Source organism: Rhipicephalus microplus, chromosome 8 (genome assembly GCF_043290135.1).
Source record: "Rhipicephalus microplus isolate Deutch F79 chromosome 8, USDA_Rmic, whole genome shotgun sequence".
NCBI lineage: Eukaryota > Metazoa > Arthropoda > Arachnida > Ixodida > Ixodidae > Rhipicephalus > Rhipicephalus microplus.
Genome location: NC_134707.1, coordinates 114,185,954 through 114,208,507, shown reverse-complemented (window position 1 = coordinate 114,208,507; position 22,554 = coordinate 114,185,954). Strand labels below are relative to the sequence as shown.

General features: G+C 48.7%; 1 pseudogene; it reads right to left on the bottom strand.

Moving 5' to 3' along the window:
* Positions 1-17,729, bottom strand: part of LOC142768357 (uncharacterized) — a 53,402-nt pseudogene extending 35,673 nt beyond the window's left edge.
* Between the last annotated feature and the right edge of the window lie 4,825 nt (positions 17,730-22,554).

Sequence of the window (22,554 nt, the reverse complement as noted above, 5' to 3'; positions counted from 1 at the left end):
AAATGTCATTTTGGATATGAAGAACTGAAGTTCCTTGGTCACAGTGTGAGCCATGCCGGCCTCGCCCAGATCCGGAGAAAACCCGTGCTGTTGCCGCCTTTCCCGTGCCCACAAGTAAGCGCGACCTACGCCGATTTTTAGGGCTTTGTGCGTATTACAGGCGCTTTGTCAAAAACTTTTCGAAGATTGCTGAACCCCTCAACAAGCTTACAAAAGACGGTGTCTCGTTTGTTTGGGGTCCCGATCAGTGTCATGCGTTCGACACCCTCCGAAACATCCTCCAAGCTCCGCCTGTACTGGGTCATTTTGACGAAAGCGCTGACACGGAATTACACACTGACGCCAGCAACGTTGGACTAGGAGCGGTATTAGCTCAGTGGCACAATGGCGTAGAGCGCGTGATCGCTGATGCGAGCAGAACGTTATCCCCAGCGAAGAAAAACTATTCTGCAACCGAGAAGGAATGCCTCGCTGTTGTCTGGGCCATAACAAAGTTCCGCCCATACTTGTTTGGCCGCCCATTCAGGGTAGTTAGCGGCCACCATTCCCTTTGTGGGCTCGCCAATCTCAAAGATCCCTCAGGTCGTTTAGCACGATGGAGCCTTCGGCTACAAGATTTTGATGTCACCATCGTCCACAAATCTGGGCGGAAACACACCGACGCCGACTGTCTCTCACGTGCACCGGTCGAAAATGCCAACACTGACCTTGAAGACGACGACACTTTTCTTTCTGCCGTATCAACAACCCGCTTGGCTGAGCAACAGCGTCACGACTCGGAGCTCATTCCGCTCATTGACTACCTGGAAGGACGCAATTCCCAGCCTCCTCGAAGCTTTGCACGCTGGCTATCCTTTTGTTTCCGCGATGGAGTGCTTTACAAAAAGAACTTTCATCCTACTCAAGCTATGTATCTGCTTGTTGCGCCAACTACGCTTCGTGGTGACATTTTACGTGCGTGTCATGATGAGCCATCGTCCGGACACCTCGGCTATACGCGCACGCTGCAACGGATTCAACGCTCCTACTACTGGCCACGTCTCGCAAAGACTGTGAAGCATTACGTGCGCACATGTCGCGACTGTCAGCGACGTAAGGTTCCACCTTTACGACCAGCGGGACTACTGCAACCAATAGGCCCACCAAACGCGCCCTTTCATCAGATTGGAATGGACTTGCTGGGGTCATTCCCCACGTCTTCGTATGGAAACCGGTGGATTGTGGTCGCTACCGACTATTTAACACGCTACTGTGAAACGAAGGCGCTTCCAAAAGCAACCACAGCAGATGTCGCCCAACTTTTCGTGAACAGCATCGTCTTACGTCACGGTGCTCCAGCTGTCATCATAAGTGATCGTGGGACAGCTTTCATCGCAGAGATGCTGCAGGAAGTCTTGCGATTAAGTGGCACGGAACATCGTGAAACAACGGCGTACCACCCGCAAGCAAACGGGCTGACTTAACGACTCAATAAGACAATTGCAGACATGCTGTCAACGTATGTGGACCTCAATCACAAGAACTGGGACGCCATACTTCCCTACGTAACTTTTGCGTATAATACTGCTGTTCAAGAAAGTACCGGTTTCACACCTTTTCGCTTAGTCAACGGTCGCGAGGTCACGACGATGCTCGACGCCATGCTCCTGCCCGACAACTTAGGAATATACCGCACCGATGCCGCCAAATTCGCGCAGTGTGCAGAAGAGGCCCGTCAAATTGCTCGTCACCGTATTCAACTTCACCAAACCGCAGACGCACGCCGCTACAATCTTCGTCACCGTAAAGTTATTTTCAAGCCCTGTGATGAAGTCTGGGTGCGGACCCCTATCCGACAACGTGGTCGTTCAGAAAAGCTTCTTCGCCGCTACTTTGGCCCTTACAAGGTCGTACGACGTCTCAGCGACGTCACATACGAGGTTCTCCCAGAAGGCACTTCGAGACGTTCCCGTTTGACCCCGCAAACTGAAGTCGTTCACGTTTCACGGCTGAAACCATACTTTTCGCGCTGTGAATCGCCAGTGAGTGACTGACGTTATTCGTCTCTCCCTTACATTCTTTCCTATTTTTCTTATTTCTCATTTAACTCTTAACTCCACAACCAACTATGTTATTCCGTCTTACGCCATTCGTTTTGCTTGCATGGTAATTTTCATCTCATTTTTTTTCCTTCATGTACAGCATCGAGACGATGCTTCTTGGGAGAGGGGATAATGCCACCATTGATGAACGAGCCCCTGTGGCTCATACCTGTTTTGGGCTACGAAGAAGAAGAGAACGTTAACTGCTGGCTGCAAGTCTTGTTTTTGCTCGCGACAATATATATATATATATATATAGTCTAGTAGATCCTCCGTGAGCGGTCACAACGTGGTTTATTTCGACGTTTCGGCCTAGAGTCTGGCCTTCATCAGGAAGGCCAGACTCTAGGCCGAAACGTCGAAATAAACCACGTTGTGACCGCTCACGGAGGATCTACTAGACTATATGCAACGCTACGGCCACTCAACCACCATGCCTGCCTATATATATATATATATATATATATATATATATATATATATAGTACAAACAGCACTGCTAGAAGTACATGATATAGAAATGCGGCATTTCATGTGTTCTCACGGCCGGGATCAACGCGCTTATTGCAAGCAATCACGCAACATTCACACCATTCTACACACATTGTAAATCTCATTGCAATATCGTGGCATCCGTATTTCACTTTAGGAAGACGTTTTATCAAAAGAGACATGAAAGCGCATCAAAGCGAACGCTTTATGTAACTTATATGTACAATCGAACACAAACTTCCCGGACCACGCAAGCACACGCCAAATACTGTATATGCTCCAACTCTATGCGAAACTGTCTGTCTGCGCCATCTACGAATGACCGCGGGGCAACGGCTGAAAAAGGTCTTTATTTTGTTCACTGATGTGTCTGCTTCGTTCTGCCGCGCATAACATTATCAGTTCATTGTTCTCACGCGAAGCCCATAGCTGCGGCATGACCGTCGCACTGCTACCAAGGTATGTGTAAAGTGGTGGCGTAGCTTCCATAGAAGCCCATCTATCCAGTCGTTATCAGGTGGTTGCCCCCGTCGCCATCTACGTATAGAGGGGATCACCAACAGCTAACAAAAAATAAAATATGACGTCAAAACAGGAAGGGCTAGCAATGTCGTGCATTTGCCCTACTAGGCACGAAATCGAAAGTTATTTTAATTGTTGACATCTTACCTGCCGTTATAATTACGCGACTTCATTGCGCCTATGATTCACGAATTGCGTGCGCGAGAGAAAAAGAAGAACATAAAGTATTGGGGAGAGAGAGAGAGAGAGAGAGAGAGAGAGAGAAGTAAACGTTTATTTCGAAACAGTGTTCCGAGCAATGCCCGATGTCACCCTGAGGTGGGAGGGCTCCTTAGTCCAGGAACCCTCTGGCTTCTACTGCCCTCTTGGCCCTGGCGACGAGTTGTTGTTGCTCTTCCAGGTCCTCGAGGGCGAGCTTCGCCTCCCACGTTTCGGTTAGGTCTTCGTTCGTCCGTGCTGCTTCGTTATCAGTCGTGTGTTGTTGCAGATTACGTCTGGTAATACACTGGCATGCAAGAAGCAAGTGCACCAGGGTGTCCGGTACGTTGCAAAGCGGACACATAAAGCTATATCTCGTTGCGTAGAGACGGTGCATTAGGGCCCCATGTGTGTATGTGCTGCTTTGCAGGCGTCTCAGTATTACGCTTTCCTCTTTTGTAAGTTTTGAGTGTGGTGGAGGGTATACTCGTCGTTCCAGCCTGTAATGCTGGAGTAACGACGAGTAGGTGTTTTGAACAACTTCCGTCTCTTCAACGACGGATCGAATGTACTGTGGGCAGGGGGCAGCCCGGCTGACGTGCTCGCGGGCAGCGGCGTGGGCCGCTTCATTTTCCTGCAGACCCTCGTGTCCTGGCACTCATAATACACAAGTGTATGGGAGTGGAGTGCTTCGCCGTTTCAAAATATTGATGGCATTGGCTGAGATACGGCCCTTAGCAAAATTCCTGCAGGCGGCTTGTGAGTCGGTGGAAATCACCGCGGCGTCTGTGCATGTTGTGGTTGCTAGGGCGATTGCCGATTCTTCTGCAGCGTCTGAATTGACTGCGTTGACCGTGGCTGACGCTAATTCTCGGCCTTGAGAATCGACGACGCTGACAGCGTACGCGTTTCTATGCGGATACTTGGCTGCGTCAGTGTAGCGGGCGTCCGGGTCTTGCTTGAACTTTCGTCGAATAGCTTTAGCTCTAGCCTCGCGTCTACTTTTGTGGAAAGTAGGATGCATGTTGTGTGGAATAGGTGCGATGGACAGCGACTCTCTAATGTACAGCGGGATGCGTTTTTTCCGGTCTGCATCGGCGATGAACGTGTCGCTGTAGTTGAGGTACCGGAGCACCGACCTCCCCGTAGGCGTCAGCTTGAGCCTCTCCAGCTGACTATTCCTATGCGCTTCAGTGAGCTCTTGCCACGTGTTGTGGACGCCCATCTTTAGGAGACGTGTGGTAGAGGCCATTGGCGGAAGTCCCAGGGCAACTTTAGTGGCCTTTCTTATCATGATATTAAGTTTTTCAATTTCAGCGGTTTTCAACTTTAGGTACGGCGTGCCGTACGTAATGCGGCTGGTGAACAGAGCTTGCATTATACGTAGAGTGTCGTGCTCTTTGAGTCCGTCTCGTTGATTCGCGATTCTTTGACAAGGTGCGTGAGTTGTGATAGTGTTCGTTGGAGTCTCGGTATGGTGGCAGTTCCCGATCCAACCTTGTAGATGTGAACTCCAAGCACTCGCAGGGTCTCGACTTTTGGAATTAAGGTCCCTTTCAGCGTTACGCTAGGGTCGGGCTCGTCTTATAGAGGGGGTCTGCCTCTTGTTCTCGCTTTGAGGACGAGGTGCTCGGATTTCTCGGGGGCACAGTAGAGACCGCAGTCTCTGAGATACCGTTCGATGGCATCTACGGCGGTTTGTAGGCACGTCTCTTGTCTCCCAGTGTTCGAAGCCCTGGTCCAGAGCGTGATGTCATCAGCGTAGATCGCGTGCCGTAAATCAGGTATTTGTCGAGAATTTTTGGCAGATTGATCATAGCCACATTGAAAAGTAGCGGCGAGATGACCGAACCCTGCGGCGTTCCTTTTTTCGGTAGTTGGAAGCTTTTGCTGCGGGTGTTGCATATGCCCACAGTTGCTGTACGGTCTGTCAGGAAGTTTCTGACATGCGTGTAGGTTCTAATGCCGCAGCCAACGCCTTCGAGGTTGTTGAGGATCGCGTCGTGGCTGACGTTATCGAAGGCCGCCTCGACGTCAACTCCGAGTATGGAGTACTTACTTCGATGGGTGAGGTGATCAAGGAGGTCTTCTTTGAGTAGTAAGAGCACGTCGTGCGTCGAAAGATGCTGCCTGAGGCCAAACATGGTGTCCGGTAGGTGTCCACTATCTTCCAGGTACTGGGTTAAGCGGTCGTGCACCATGTGTTCGAACAGCTTTCCCACGCACGAGGTGAGAGAAATCGGGCGTAGGTTCTCGATGCCGAGTGGTTTGTTAGGCTTGGGATCATGGTGATTTCCGAGTGCTTTCATACCGCAGGTAGCTCTCCTTTATCCCAGCAGTCGTTGTAATAACGGAGAAGAGCCGTGGTGGCCTGGTGCGGTAGGTTGCGTAAGTGCTTGTTGACAATCCTGTCTATTCCGGGGCTGGTATTTCTTGTCAACATCGTTAGGGCTGTGTCCAGCTCAGCCAGGCTGAAGGGCTGGTCGAGTTCAGTGTTCGGTGCGCCAGCGTATTCTTTGGTGTGAATTGAAGCCCTAGTGGGTGCATCGCCACAGAGCTTCTTTTGTAATTCTTCTAGGAGGTGTTCTTCTGTACCGGCATAGTTTCGAATAAGCCTCTGAAGGTGCTGCTTCTGTGCTGCTTTGGAGGGTTGCGTGGCTAGAAGTGTGCGTAGCAGATGCCATGTTTTCTTGGTGCTCAGAGTCCCCTGCAGCTTGTCACAGAAAGCATGCCAGTTCTGCCTGGCCAATCGGTTCGCATAATCTTGAGCTTGCTCGGTGAGGAGAGAAATGCGTTTCCGTAACTTTCTGTTTAGTTTTTGTCGCTTCCACCGTTTTAGAAGTCCTCTTCTAGCCTCCCAAAGGAGGAGGAGATGCGCGTCGACGGCGGGTGTATCGACGTCAAGCTGTATGTCCTTAGTGTAGCGTTCGGCTATTTTGAGCACATTCTTAAACCAGTCTTCAATGTCGATTATGGTGGTTTCAACGTCGAGGTCATTCCTAAAGGATTGCCATTCCGTTAACCGCACTATTCCAGTCTTGGTCTGTTTACGAGTGTGCGCTACGAAGAGTTGGATGATGTGTTGATCACTACCTAAAGTTTCCGGTAGCACACTCCACTCTGCCCTGGTGACGTTCGCCGTAAATGTAAGATCTGGATTTGTATCCCTGGAGACGCTGTTCCCGATTCTCGTCTTCTGAAGAGGGTCGTTCCACAGGGTTAGTCTGTGATGTTGAGCAGTATCGTGCACTCTAGAACCCTTCCTCGTGGTGATATGATAGCCCCATGCCGTGTGAGAGGCGTTAAAGTCTCCCATTATTATGATCTGGTGGCCATTTGTGCGCTTCCTGATTTCTCGTATTAAGTGATCGAAGTCTGGTAGTTGGTCTCGTGGGGAGCTGTATATATTGGTTATGAAAAGACTTTGCTGCGTCTTTCGTTCCGGCAGAATCTCTATTAGGGTATGCTCTATTTGAGTGTCCTCGATTTCGTGTTTTTGCGTTGAAAGTGCTTTCTTGACAAGTATGGCAATTCGATGGGTTTGTGCGCAGGTCGTGTAGCCTTGCAGTCGTACGTGCTGCGTGTTGGTTTCCTGAAGTGCAATGATGTCTGGTTGGTTAAGCTTGATGAATTCTTGTAGGCTTGCGTGTCGAGGGCGGTAAGACCGACAGTTCCATTGCCATGTGCGTAAAGTTGAATGCTGGTTCTTATACTTATGGTTAGGGACTGCCATCTTCAATCGATTCGATGTCACACCTGCGATCGCGACTCGGCGAGACTGAGCGAGAGGCACTGTGACTGTTCGCTCGTGCCTTCTTCCGAGTCATTTGGCGTGGGTTGTTCAAGCTGTCGACCTGTGCCATGGTTACGTAAGTTTTCTTCACGTGTGCGATGAAATTGTTGACTTGCACAGCAATCCCATCAATTTTGGCATTAAGCGTAGTGATCTTGTGTTCAAACATTGAGGCTGTTTTTTCTATTGCAGACTGGACAATCTTTTCCATCGTGGCGTGCATGTTATTCATGAAAGATTCTTCGAATATTGTGCACCTTGCGTTCACTAGAGCTTGGACGCCTACCTTGGTCAGAGTCGTTGCCGGCTCTGTGCTTGAGTTTGCTTGTTCTTGATACTGTTGTTCTGCATTGTCCAAATGTCCTTGCTGATGCGTGCACTTTTCAAGTAGTTTGTCAATGAGCTCTTGTTGTCGTTTTTGACTCTGAAGCAGTTTATTTATGAGACTTTGTTGGCTTTGCAGTTGGCTGTGCTGATTCTGGAGCTTTTCTTGCTGGTTTTTCAGTCTATCTTCGAGACCCTGTATGGATGAGGTGTCCGACTTCGAGGAGGTTAAGCTGCTGCGGTCATTAGATCCACTTGCCATGGCAGCGTAGCTCGCACGTTTAACGGAATGCGAGCGCGTGCGAGAACGGGAGCGCGAACTGGAACGCAGTATTGATTTGGATCTACTGCGCGCAGAGACGGAACGCTTGCGAGAGTGGGAGCGCGAACTCGAACGAAATTTTGACTTGGAACTGCTGCGCGTGGAGACGCGGCCCTCATTGTTACTGTTAGAGGTAGCGGCCGATATGCTAACCTCAGGGAACTCTTCTCCGCTGGCGTTCTAGTTGTTGTCTATTTCTTGAAGCCTGTTGAGGCGCTGTTGTCTTACGTTGAAGGGTGGTGGACTTGGCTTTAGTCTCCTTTTGCATTCTTCACTTGCTGTTTCGTGTCCTTCTCCGCAGATCTTGCAGATGGGTGCGCATTCATGTCCCTGCGTTTGTCCGGCCTCGCCACATTTATAGCAGAAATCCGGGATAGGTTTCGGACAGACGTCCTGGAGGTGACCCGTATTGCCACAAGCCCGGAAATACTGCACTGACTTACGATATGGTCTGCAGCGGAAGTCTACGCTCTGGAAAATTATGTAGTAGGGAACGTGCGGTCCTTCAAAGAAGACGACTGCCGCGGTCCATTGACCTAGCATTCGGGCATGAAGAACTGTGTATCTTGCCGGTGCGCGAATTTCAGCCATGAGTTCTGCGGTGCTCGTACCGGGTATCAAGCCACTGATGACGCCTCTGGAGACATCGTCCGGTGTTCTGATGTTGCCGTTCACAGTGTAAAAATTTGCTCCAAGCTGTATTTTTTGGATGCTTACCAGCTTCTTGGCGTCTTCTTTGGCGGCGGTGCTTGCGATGATTAGGTTTTCCATTCTCTGGACTTGTACGCGTACCTTGTCGTTAAAGTCTTGCTGTGATAGTCCACTCAGTCTGCCGATGGCATGCGTGACAGCGACGGTGTTCCATTTGGCGAGGTCAAGACCTGCTTGCGGGCGGTAGACGATCTTGAAGTCATCGAGCGGCAGAGGTGGCATCTTGGGCCTGCGTTGTTGCTGCGTTGGTGATGACTTTAGCGTCTGCTCATTGATAGGTGGCTGCTCTGTGGGTTGGTTGGCCGGTGACCTTGGATTGGCGACAGCCTTCTTGTCCTTCTTATTTCTCGTGATCCAAGCGCTTTCAATTGCAATTGTTCTGCCACTGCCAGCATGATAGGTCCACAAATTTTCTGTTGTTTTGTTTGCGTCCACTTGGTCAGTTTGCATTGTATTTTCTTCGTCTTGCTGGTTTCTTTGCATTTCGCTTGCTGCGGCTGCGTCTTTGCTCATTCTAAGCTTTTCGCAACGGTGAGCGCGAGCGCTCGTGCCGTGCCGTCAGGAACGCCTGAGGGCGTTGTGCACGCGCCGCGCGGCTTTGCCCAGGAACGAACTTGGCGTTAGGCTTAATAAACTGGACGCGCGCTTGTCGGGAATTAAGTCTTATATCTTGAGACAGAATGCACTCACCCAAAAGAAGCAGGTGTCCACCGATTCCTCGTGTCTTGGCGGCTGAGGCTGTGAAACTCTTGGGTTCGTCACTGGCCTTGTTTCGGGTTAAAAAGCACGAAAAGCAGGAGCCCATGCGAGACGCGTCTGGTCTATACGGCCCCCTAGCGGTGGATCAGTATTGGGGAAGATTTTTTTTATCAAAATGGTGTACTTGCAATATACACCGAAAACTTTGCAATTGAAATTAGGACACAACTGATCACGACCACAATGGCATTAAGGTCCAAAATTCACGTTGGCCAATCGTTGAAAACCACTGCATCAAGACAGCAACCTTGAGAATATCTTCTTGGCAACCGTAAATTACACCGTCTCGTTGCTTAGCTTGTCGCATTCACAGTCACCAAAGGTACAGGCATGCCTGCCGCGCGCCCGCTATGGCAGTCTACAGTCACACGAGCGGCTATCTACACATTCTATCCGCTACTTCAGTACAAACGTGTCACGCCAGTTCACGGCACATGGGCAAATAATCTATGGAAGGCACGCACGAAACCACCATGCAAAACTGGGCGATGCCTCACTGACCCGGCAATGCACCAATCTGATTGCATATTGCCCGGATATGCCCCCTTTGGTATGACACTCGGCCAACAATTGATGCAATCAATTATACAGGTATCATATAAGCTGTAAAATTAATTTATAGTTAACTTTCACAAATATAAAACTACCACAATTCCAAAATCAATTAGTTTTCAATTTTGTTTACGTGGCCCCTCCTCACCTATAGTCATGCTTCAATCGATGGTGGGCGTTGATGCCTCCGGCAATACATTTCCGACACTTTTTGTTTTGAGTTTCGCGAACCATGTGATTTGACCATGCTTCTTGACAGCTGAATCGATTGACGTGTTGGTGTAACGTCTCAAAACAACCATATGATCATGAGAGACGCCAAAGTGGAGGGCTCCGAAAATTTCGACCACCTGGCGTTCTTTAACGAGCATCGCAAATCTGGGCACACGGGCCTTCAACGTTTCCGCCTCCATCGTAAATGCAGCCACCGCGATTCGATCCCGCGACCTGCGGGTCAGCAGCCGAGTACCTTAGCCACTAGAACACCGCGGCGGGGTGACAGCTGAATTGAAGCGGAGGGCTTTGAACAGTGTGCCGTTGGGTACATGTCATGTTGTGAGAATGGCGACTGGTAAGTTATGCGACTATTTTCCCTGAGGGAAAATAGTCGGGGACCAAATGATAAATACGTCTCCAGCGTAGCGCTGCTGTCGGTCGCGCCGCTTACGTAGCCAAATGTCACGAAGAGGCTATTGGCCACGCGCTCGAGTAGTTTGCATACTTTCGTTGTCGAATGTACTCCCCAGAAAAGTGCACTTCATCCCTAACACTGACCTTGGGTATGTAGTCGCCCTCGCGGTGACAGTGGCTTGGGGCGTTCTTGCCAGCGCACAATTTGTAGAGCAGCGGCGTGTGTGAAAGGTGCAGATATGCCGTGGTAGCCGTCGACGACTTCTTGCAAAGGACGATACGGTTTCGTATCGTCCTTTGACGAGAGTATCGCCAGTGACGAGAGTATCGTACCTCCAGTCGGTACAGAGTGTAGATGGAGCCCTGCTTGTCCACAAAGTACAGGTTCAGAGCACTAATACAGTGCTCGAAGTGAACTTTCATTTGGGTGACCTGCAATGTAAGCACATGAACATTGAGAGCACATATATTGGCGACAATGCGTAATGACTTCCTACATGACAGACTGGTCCATGAAAGAAGTCGGGTGTTCATAAAAGAAAGATTTTTTTCGACCCATTTTTTTAAGGTACGACAAAAAGCTCACTATTTGTAGTGTTTGAAGTTGAGCTAGTTAATAGCAAAAGCACGTAGTCATTTTAAAAGGAGTATTTTTCTGCCTGAAAGGCCCTAAACACACATGCACCGTCCCTCCAGCAACGCCAAGAATTGATAGCGTTGTCGCCAGCCTTTCTCGCGATTTGTAGACGCGATCGTCATTATGCTTTCATCGGAGATCCTATAACTATGCTTAACTTCTTGTATTTTAACCTTACATATATTTTTAATAACAAGGTTTTAAAATGAGATGATGTGGCATTATGCACCTTCCCTGAATTAGCTCTGTGTGCACCGGCGCCCGAAGATGCCTCTGCGTTCTCATAAATGGTCTGTCCAGGCTTCATTGCTCGTTCGATACACGAGCCAAGCCAAGTCAGGAAAGCCCACTACGCACATGAACGGCCGAGCTGAGTAGCAGTGCACGCATTTCTGAGACGAAGTGTACGTAGGAAGACTACGTCGCTCCAAAACCTATGCAACCGAGAAAGTGCGTGCACACTTGCATGAGCACGCTTAAATTTTGCTCGAGACGCGCTGACGAGCATGAGATTATTACGTCACGCGAAGACAGCGTCACTTTTATGCATATAATAACGCAGGCCTATATGTACATTTTATGTACATTCTTATTTTTATTGTCAGATACGCCGTAGTGGAGTGATCCGGAAATTTTGACCTCGTGTGGTTCTTTAACGTGCGCCTAAATCTGAGCACATGGGCCAATAACATTTCAACCTCCATCGGAAATGCAGCCAACCGCTGCCGGGATTCGATCCCGCGACCTGCTGGTCAGCAGTCTGCGGTCAGCATCTTTTAATTTAATAAAAGCAACATTATTTCAATACTAACAAAAAAGGTCGTTGAAAGCGTACAGAGGTCACGAGGTCTCGTACATCGAGTCGTTCATGGTTTGCCGCAAGAGGTGCCACAGATCATTTTCATGACTTTGAATGAAGAAATAAAAATAGAAATCCACCTCAAGGAAAAAAAAAACAGCGTTGCTTCGAGTCAATGCGAAGTACAATCTAATCATCAGTGGAGTCAACTCATGTAATGTTGTGGGCAGTTCACCGTCCCTTTAATAGTCGACTGTCGTTGATTATCAGTTATTAGTACTCGGTTAAGGAGGTTATATCCACCAGAGGAGGTTATATTGATGGATTTTGCTGCTACTCATTGCGTGGGGTATTATGAGTAATATTAGTGTGAAAGCGATAGCTTTAGACAGGGGACACTGCTCGACATACAGATTCCAAGAGCAAGGCGACGTACTCGCCTCCCTAATGAGTGCGTCATTCGCGTAAGTTGCGTTTACCTTGAAACCTTCACTGGGACGAGCAGACGTCGACGACTTGTGTGGCGGAGATAAATCAGTACCCGAAGTGTTTTGAGGCAGTGAGGCATCGGACGGCGGCTCCGATCCGCTGCTAGAAGGCGACTGCTGGGAGCCAGGAGAAAGCGCGGTTGGGTCTGACGTTGCACTCGAAGTTCTGCCGCCGCTATCCTTGGCCGTCTCTCTGGGCGTCAACAGTTCAGTCCATTCATCCTTGGGCTCTTTCTTCGGCATCGGAAGCTGAATAACGGCAGGCTGAGGGCCCGGTCTAAACGGCTCAGGTGGTGTCTCTCGGACGAGAACCACCACCGGAGTCCGCCAGTTCTGCCAAGCGGATGGCCTCCGCTGGCCCGTCCCATTGCTAGGCTGCGGTGGAGACGTGGAAGCTTGCGATGATGGAACTTCCCGAAGAAGAGACGAGGGTTCAAAACGCAGTGCGGTCGTGTCTGCTTGGGTTGGCCAAGAGTCGGGTGTAGCTGACGCCATGGGTTGTTGCGCTTGAGATCCGCGAACTGTGGGCTCGGTGACCGGCAACCCCTCGGTGGATTCCCTTTTTGTTGGCTGCGCAGGAGGTGCGGAAGAACTCAATTCTTCGGAAGTCACGTTTGCAGGCGATTTCTCCTCAAGTGCCGACTCTCTCTTTGACCTCCCTGCTTCACGTGACATTCTGCAGCAAGGAGTGGGTGGATCTCCATCAGAGAACCCGCACCCGGACCTCGGGAATGGCTGAAGTTTCTTCCCCTTGCTGGACTTAGTTAATACGGGTGGTACAACTTTAAATTTCTTGGATAAAGAGGTCTTGGCACCCGGGAGAACTGTTCGTGCACTGTCGAAATGAGCTACAAAAGTATTATAGCCCAAGAGGCAGCCCAGCGCGAAAGATTCCACGGGTACGTCTTTATGCTCCATGGCAACCAGGGCATCGTACGGACTGCATCTTTCTTCTAGCTCTTCTGATGCGAGCCACCACTCGGGAGGACGACAGCTGCGATCCACGCCACTGCGGAGGACATGCTGAACTAATTCCCAATCACACCTGCGGGTAACAACCTGCATCACTCGCATGCGTTCACTAGGCAATGCATTTCTTTCATTAGAAGTCAACCGTTTAATACTGCATGGAAATTTGTAGTTTAAGTAAATAGTCTGATAGCTACTAACTACGAGGTTTCAGCACTGGTTGAATGAAAACATGGTTAATACACCATTGTATATAGGCTTGGCAGTCCTTTTCTTTCACCCAAGTAACTGTCTTTAGCATTCATGTACACGTATATTTGACACAACAAGCATAGGAGCGTCTCTGCAGTTGCTGCACGAGTGTGCGGGAAGCTTTCAAGGCATCAGCATTCCCTTTCGACGCTCCAGAAACTCTAGGACATTATGTCAACACCAGCAGAACGACATATGTGCGACCACATGTAATGCAAAACATCCCGTTTATGGCGCAATGAATCTGATGCTGGTCAACTGCAAGTCTCAATATTGTTACGGAAGTGAAGTAAAGGAAGAGGACGGACACAATCAGCTGAGAAGCGCCCAGGTGACCGCGTGCTCCTCTGGTCACCGTGTCACCGTTAAGGTCTCTCCGAAAACATTTGTCTCGATACGCAGGACCCTATTTAGTCTTACGTCAAGTTTGCGACGTCAACTACGAGATAGAACTATTGAACTCCAATACGTCACCAAGTTAGTCAATTGCTGGCATTGTCCATGTTTCGCGCATGAAACCCTACTTCTGTCGCACTTCTCCGGACTCACGCTGAGACGGTGCTTCAGCGTCCGGGCGTCCTGTTACGGAGATGAAGTAAAGGAAGAGGAAGGACACAATCAGCTGAGAGGCGCGCGAGTGTGCCAATCAGCCATTGTGATTCTTGCCTGTGGTTTTTCCTCTGTATATGCATTTTGTACAGAAGTTACCGACCCCGTAACATTGTGAACCTCACGCTGGGGCGAAGAGAGAGGTCGACATCGGGCACATTTCTTGCGCAATATATTTTGTTCCACTGCTTTAAATCACCGGCAGGTAACTTTATGTAAATACTTCAAACGCTGCACTTCAAATGCCTGGACATGTTAGGAAGGAGAATTTAATTCAGTCATAAGTCCATCAATAATAATAATAATAATAATAATAATAATAATAACATATCAAATATGGGTCATTTCATGCCAAGTGTCCTAAGCATGGCACTCGCTCATCGCAGGTTTGTTGACAAACTTTATACCGTTTTATTATGCCACATAGAGTGTGTTTTCTGGCAAAACATTTTTGCCCGAAAAGTTTTTCAAGGCCATGGTGCCACCTCATTGTACACTCGCACTTGCTAAATTTGCGTAATGGAAAGTGTATATAAAATATATTTTTGTGCATTCGGCTTCAAAACGACGCTTGAGGTAGTGCAGAGGTTTTGTATAGTTGCGCTACTTAGCCATTCCGAAATTATTCTGCTTACCTTTTAGCTCTGCATTTACATAAACAGCAAAAATATTTTCCTTAAGTAATCTCATACATTAGTGTGGTTTTCAGGAAAGTGCATTTTCGTAGCAGATTGTTCTGAGGGTTGAAACAAAATCTTCGTGCAAAAAAAAGAAAGTGAAATAACAAATAAATACGCGATTTCTCCTATTTGACTGAATTTTTCGTACTTATTCGGTCCTCATAATGTGGCTTTTAGCAGACAACTTCATCGCTAAGTAATGAAGATGAGCTTAATCAAATCATCTTTTGGTTTAAAAATAATTTGTGAAGTTCGCCCTCGATACGCACACTGCATTCCTCTGTGTTGCCACTTCGCCGCAAAGCGCGTGGTAATACATCTGAAATAACCATTAGGCATTCCCAAACCATACCCGATTACGCACCATTCACGTGATATACACCCACCCCCACTAGGCGATGTACTTAATCGAGTTCCCTCCGTAAGAAGACGCGGGTGGCTTTTTTTTAGGGGCGAAGCTCCTTAGGGCGTGGGCTGTGCGTCCCCTGTAGCCTGTATGTAGCCACCTCTAGTTTAGTTTTTGCAGTGTTCACTAGATGGCGGTACCGTCCCCTGTATGTAGCCAGCTCTAGTTTAGTTCTTGCAGTGTTCGCTAGATGGCGGTACCGTCTCCAGTATGTAGCCACCTCTCGTTTAGTTCTTGTAGTGTTTACTAGATGGTGGTACTTGTAGCTGATGATGAGAAGATGCAAGATGTTATAAACTAGAAAGCGGTACTTGTAGTTGATGAAAGACGCGAGATCTTATAAAATAGGAATGATGTCACATATGGCACGTGTCATTGGTTGAAGGCAATCGTTCGATTTAGTGCGGCGACGTACGCTAGGGGGAGCGTTGTAATAAAATCCGTTCGCTGTTGGCACGCGCTGGGAGTCGCCGGATGGATAAGGCTGCACAGCGGAAAGAGCGCAAGGCGGCAGCAGCGCGCGCTCGCAGACAAAATCCCGACGTGCGAGCGCGCGAGGCAAGGGACATAGCAAGCCATCCATCGTCTAAGAACAAATAAAAGTTGATTTGTCTATATACACACACAGCGTTTCTCACGTCTTTACATGTTGATCGACTGGGCGAATTACACGGAAGATTCACAGTTTACCGATGAATCCCTCCGGAGCTTCGCCCATTTATCATCATTCACCCCGTGAATATGCCGTAATTTTTTTTTGCTGTGAGCATAGGGAGCTTGCATGAACGGCAGTGGCGCTATGCACTATGGGTAGGCAGCCTTTTTTTGTCAGAGGCGGCCAGGGAGTGCATAAGCAGTCGTGTTTGCAAGCGTGATCGATGATATGTGGGATTTAACGTCCCAAACCCACCATATTATTATGAGAGACGCCGTAGTGGAGGGCTCCGGAAATTTCGACCACCTGGGGTTTTTTAACGTGCACCTAAATCTGAGCACACGGGCCTACAACAGTTCTCCCTCCATCGGAAATGAAGCCGCCGCACCCGGGCTTTGATCCCGCGACCTGCGGGTCAGCAGCCGAGTACCTTAGGCACCAGACCACCGCGGCGGGGCAAAAGCGTGATCGAAGCAGCGCGTGACGAAAACTTTATTCCGAGGAGTGTCGTGAACAATACCAGCCTCACATGGAAGCCTACACCACTATACGCTGCGCCAGAAAGACCTCGAACGGTACGAAGAAGAGACGAGAATTTCGCCGAGTGGACCCATTCACGCTTCGTGCGGGCGATTGAGTAAGCGACGGGAACTTGTGGTGGCGCAATTTCGAGATGTAACTGTGACGCGTTCCTTTCCGCTTTGCAGAAACTTGTAACGGGAACCCGTTCCAAAATCGAGACGGAATGGGGTACGCGCTTGCGTTCTGCTTGTGGGGGAACGTGTAAAACGCTGTTTGCAATCACATGTGACGTGTTCACATTTTCATGCAAATCGTCTCGAAAAGATTTTTCACTGAAGCCCAGTGTCACTTTTTCAATATTTCTTGTGCTGTTGTATTCAAGAGTTTGACGAAATGGCTTGTAGTTGAACGCTTATCACACTTGATTTCGGCGAGTGCGTCACTGTGTAAAACACGCACATACAAGCGTTGTACGTTTGCACACTACTGTGTCTTTTTGCTTGTTTTCCAAGTGAACCTTGCGCTTGAGCAAGTGTATGAAGTTCTCCTCTAACTTGACTAAAATTTCCCTTCCGAAACGCCTGCAATGATACGTACTCATTGCCCAGTTGTCAGTATGAGTACTCCTAAAAGGAACACGCTTGCGAAATGGGCTTGCAAGCTTGAATGTAACCACAGCGAAATAGAACGCGTCCAACGAAACCCGAATGCATACATGTTTTAATCCGTTCGACATCCTGATTTTTTTTTGGTATTAGATATTAAAGACTTGGATATTCGTTCCGCAAACGTTCTAACCATTTCGCATTATTCATAGAAAAGTCCTGACTTTCCTTCAAGAACTATTCTAGCAAGCCTGAGCGCCGACTACACATGACACCATATGCAGAACTATACCATAAACATTGCGACGAAAAACATTAGCATAAATGGGAAATAAGAAGGTAATCCTAAATTTGCCATATGCATTCGATCTGCGCTCACTATTTGACGACGATCTGCATGAATGCGTCCTTTGGCAGCTGTTCAGGCTGTAAGTTGACATACACCTCGGAAACCGGGCTCTCGTACACAGCAACCTCGCACCGATCTGCTGGAGCCACGTGGTCCACCACTACGGAGAAGCCCAGCAGCCGTCGCAGCTGGAGCGCCGACGACGGACCCTGACCGGAATCCAGGTACAGAATCCTCACCGATAGCTCCTTGCTGTTCGCCGGTTGCTCGCGTTGCGGAGTTTTCGGCAACCTGGGCGTAGGCAGCAAAGGTGGCCTACGCGTGGGCGGCATACCGGCCGGCAGTTCACCGACATTGGGCGATGTCCGAGGCATTTTGGGCCAACCTGCAACGGTATTTCTTGTCAAGGCTCACTGTAAGCACAAAGGCAATCTGTCACGTAGTGATCCACTCTCTATGCTCAAGCAGAGGCACTCAGCTGCTTTGCGAAATAGCGGCCACTTCAGTCATTTTAGGCACAAAAGCGTAGATGCAAAGCAGGAGGAAGATGTCTTCTCTGTTGGCACTGCCAGATACCCTCGGCCTGACCGAGAAAAGTAGCATAACCAGCGGGAGCGACGGCAACGACAACATTGACAATCGGCGCTCGCGTTCACCACGGCGGTGACCGACACGAAATAGCGAATCCTATAGGCACGGGGTGTACGATCGAGTGAAGCGGCGAAATACATAGCTATAACACTGGCAATAGTTTAAGGCGGAACCCAGCACACGATAGTCGCCAGCGTCACCAAGACGGCAGTCCGTAGCTTCGCCGAGAGAGACGTCTCCATCGAGGCTGCGCACATGCTCGACGCCAGAACGGAAGACTTGGACTACAGCGCAGTTACGACCAAGTCTTGGCAATGGACGAAGATCCAACCTCCTGTCCAAACATAATAAGCACGCGTCGAGGGACAGCTAACTTGCCAGAACGCGGACGAAAACACTGCCGCTGTGCAACGCTTGGACGTTGGTGAGGAACCCGCGGGGCTAAAATACAGAATACGTCCGTGACTCGTAAGCCATACAAGGTTGCAATGGAATCATGACCGCGTACCACGAAATCCTCAGTCATTGCGAGAAAAGAACTTTAACCTCCACAAAACCCGAGCAGCTTGACAGGTTTCAAGCTTCTTATCCAAGGCGTTTGCACACTCATACATCTAAAACTCCAGACAAGCTCTGTGTAAAAGCAATACAAGCTCTCTGTAAATAAAAATTTAGATAGGGAGTCACGAATCTGACATGCTGTCCACTGCGACTTGAGACAAGTGGTCAAACACTTCACCAAAAGATGTATTTCGCAAGAAGTGGCCAAAGTCCTGCCCAATAGAAAATTCCATCAGGAGGTAGAGCTTCGAACCAGACTTCTGTGGTTTCCGGCTCACGTGGAAGAGGTATCGGAGACACGCCGCAACCTGAACAAAAGGGCACACGTTAAAGCGCGTGAACTCGTGAACCGCGCCGGTGATCGTCCTCCATGGGGAAACACCGAAGACGGTTTGACGACATATTACGAAATTATCAAGGCCTTCTACCTAGCTGGCCTGCCGAACCGTTCCTCCACCCAGCGAAAAGCTGAACATGATGCAGGCAGCGGCCCTATGGCCACGTTCACACTGAACATTCCGGCCACCGAAAGTGCTCCGAATCCGGTTCGGCGGCGGCGAGATCCGCCGAAAGAGCCCTCTCCGCGCCGATCGCTCTCGGACCGATTTTTGCGGCGTCTGCCACCGAATCGGTCACCGCGGACCAATAGGAGCGCTAGCCAAGGAATTTTGAAAAATGGCGGCCAAGCCCTACTCACTTCTTGTGTCGCAGTGAACGTAACTGAATGTTGTAACCAACGGGAGTTTAACCTACTCTGTGCCTACTTCGGGTCCGTATTTCGTGGAAGAGGTGACCGAGCTTGCTGTTGGCGCGACCGAGCTTGTTGCGGTCTTGCAGAGCAAAACGAACCTACCAACGCCGCAGGCGTAGGTGGTTTTTTCTGCTCACCGTGCATTACAAGGCCGCCACTTGCCAGCATAGTAAGCAATACTGTCTTTTCTTGCTTCCTGCGTACGAGAATCATCGAAGTACACACCACCGGATAGCGTAGTGGCGTTTGCGAACCGCGACAACCACCGGGTAACAGCGCATCCATCCCGCGTTCGCCCCGTGGTAGATGGCATATTCGGCGGCACGGGGCGCGTCCAGTGCGAACGACGTTGCGTTGCGGCGGCGGAGGAATTTCGGTCGCTGTAGAAAGCGGATGTTTCAGTGTGAACTAGGCTTATGACAGCTACAGACACATACCTATCCTAACACCTCACTGTTTAACAAACTATACCCCGACATATACCCGGCGAATATATGCAAGGTAGGCCATATTGAGGTTGTCACATTCAATCACATGCTCTAGAATTGGGCCCAAAATCCGCAAGGTGGGAAATCCGGAGCCCTTCCGCCGCGGTGGACCGCTGCCCTGTGCAGCCCCAGCCTCAGCGACCAACTCTGGGCCGTCCAGCAGGCCCACGAGGCGGCGGTCAGGTCACGTCTTGACGTCCCCACGCGGGAGACCCCGGTTGACGAAAGCTCCACCGAACTACCAATAAAGTTGTTACCAGCCAACCAAGTCCGACAACGTAGTCTTGTGACTGCATCTTCACAAGCTCGTAATTGACATTTTACTATTCCACTAATTATTGAAGTGATCGAGATGAAGCCCAAACGCGATGCTTTCGTTTTTCTACACCTTTGATTGATCACATGCATCCCGAAATAGAATGCTCTTAAGCATAATACATGCGCTGCTTCTCAGTAAGTTAGTGGGGTGTTCATTAAAAGGTCCAGCTAGGTCAAAAATCCAAAGCAGGGAGCGGTATGCAGATAAGCACTCACCCAGTCGTGTGCGATCAGTCGTCTCTGAAATGGAGCTAGCTTCCACAGGTTCACGGGCTTCGGGCGGCAAGAAGCGAAGAAGTGATTGTTCCTCGCGAGCGCGAGCGCTTCGAAAATGTGGTCGTTGTCGTCGTCTTTCACGTCAGCAAGCGGTGGCCAGAGATGAGGATGATGATTATGGCCTAAATACTTGGCTCACACCCCCTCTGGGTATTGGCCAAGAAACAATTAGATTGAAGAGAGCACGCTGTGGCTGACTACGATGAAGAATTATGCGTAATTTTGTAATCCCAACAATCCCACAAAGTGGGTATGTGCCACAGTTAATGAGCGAACAAGATCAAACTTTTTAAAATGGTTGCAGCATTTGACGACCCACTCGTTGAGCAATTCGCATTATGTGACACCTCGTTGTTCTTTTGCCGTTTCGAAAATTGGAAAAATTTTCATGTTATGACTAATCACTTATGCTCGTCATATTGTCATGTTGGGCCACACCGATTCTGTTATCGATACCACTATCGGAACGGCCAGGAGCGCTAAAACTCGTAAATAGATAGATAGATAAGATAGATAGATAGATAGATAGATAGATAGATTGATAGATAGATAGATAGATAGATAGATAAGGTACATATTTGTCTATTCAAAACATGAAAATTATGACATGTCATAAATGTGATGTTTTACATTTCATGGTCTAGCTGCTTTTGCAGTAGTTTCGTTCACATGACATTTTGCAAAACTGGTATCGTATGACAGGACTGCATGACGAACATAAGTGACAGACCCTAACGCAAAACTCATAATATGCATGTCAGGATTTTCATGTTATGACTAGCCAGGAATACACGCCCCGCTCATAGTGCACTCGCGGTTGTTTCGCTAGCTTCACATATGCCAAATTTGGTATTACGGGACGTGCATATATGGCGAAGTTAAATGACAAGTGCAAACATGATAATCATGATATGCGTGTCACATAAAAAATGACATCTTACACTCATAGCGTACTCACGCATGTTTCGCTAGCTCCACATATACAAAATTTGGTATTATATGACGTAATAGACGACGAAGGTAAATGACCCGTTGAAACTTGATAATCTTTATATGCAAGTCATGTAAAACATAACTACATGCTACGCTCATAGCGCGATCGCAACCTTTTCGCAAGATCCACATATACTAAATTTGGAATCAGGTGGCGTGAATAGACGAAGAAGGTAAATGACACGTCCAAACAAGATAATCATAATATGCATGTGATTTAAAACATGACTACATGCCACGCTCATTGCCTGCTCACGGCCATTTTGCTAGCTCCGCATATCACGTCACGTGATACTGAATTTAGTATCACGTGACGTGAATAGAGGACGAATGTAAATGACACATGCAAACACGATCATCACGACATGGAATTCATGTACGGCATAATTTATTCGTCCGCCTCGTAACGTTGTGCTGAATTTAACGTGCCATATTAACCTTCCCCATTCGTGCTTCGCATATCATCGATTTCCACAGTACGTGAGATCTGCCAACTTTTTGTTTACCGAGTTTATCACGTGCATCACACTGGTGGTGGCGTCGCACAACTACGGCTCGCACATGAACCATGTTCTGATCTTATAACAGCTTTCTCTGTAAAAGAAAAAGAAAAGTTGGAAGAGGGGGGGGGGGGGGGGCAAGCAGCTACACAACCTCTGTGTAAATAACTTTTTCATAGGGAGTCTTAGAACGTAGTCTTGTGACTGCGACTTCACTCGCTCGTAATTGACATTTTACTATTGCACTGATTATAGAAGCGCTGGAGATGAAGCCCAAACTTCCATCGCAATGCTTTCGTTCTTCTACACCTTCGATTGACCGCATAGCGAATTAGAACACTCTCTAGGCCTAATTTATGCGCTGCTCCTCAGTAAGTTAGTGAGGCGTTCATTAAGAGCTGCAGCTAGGGCGAAAATCCAAAGCAGTGAGCGGTATACAGATAAGCACTCACCCAGATAAGTGTGATCAGTCGTCGCTAGAAGGGAGCTAGCTGGCTTCCACAAGTTGACGGGTTCAGGGCCGCAAAAAGCAGATGTGCCAGGGAATGGAACGACAGCGACCAACTCGCGAGCACTGAGCGAAAAAGTGACTGTTTGCTTGCTTGTTCCTTTCTTTTGTGGCTCTCACCCACTAAGGGGGATTGGCCAAGAAGCCGGTAATTAATGCAAGTCAATTCCTTTAGATTTTCTAGACTAGGGGAATATGATTACTGTGTTTTGA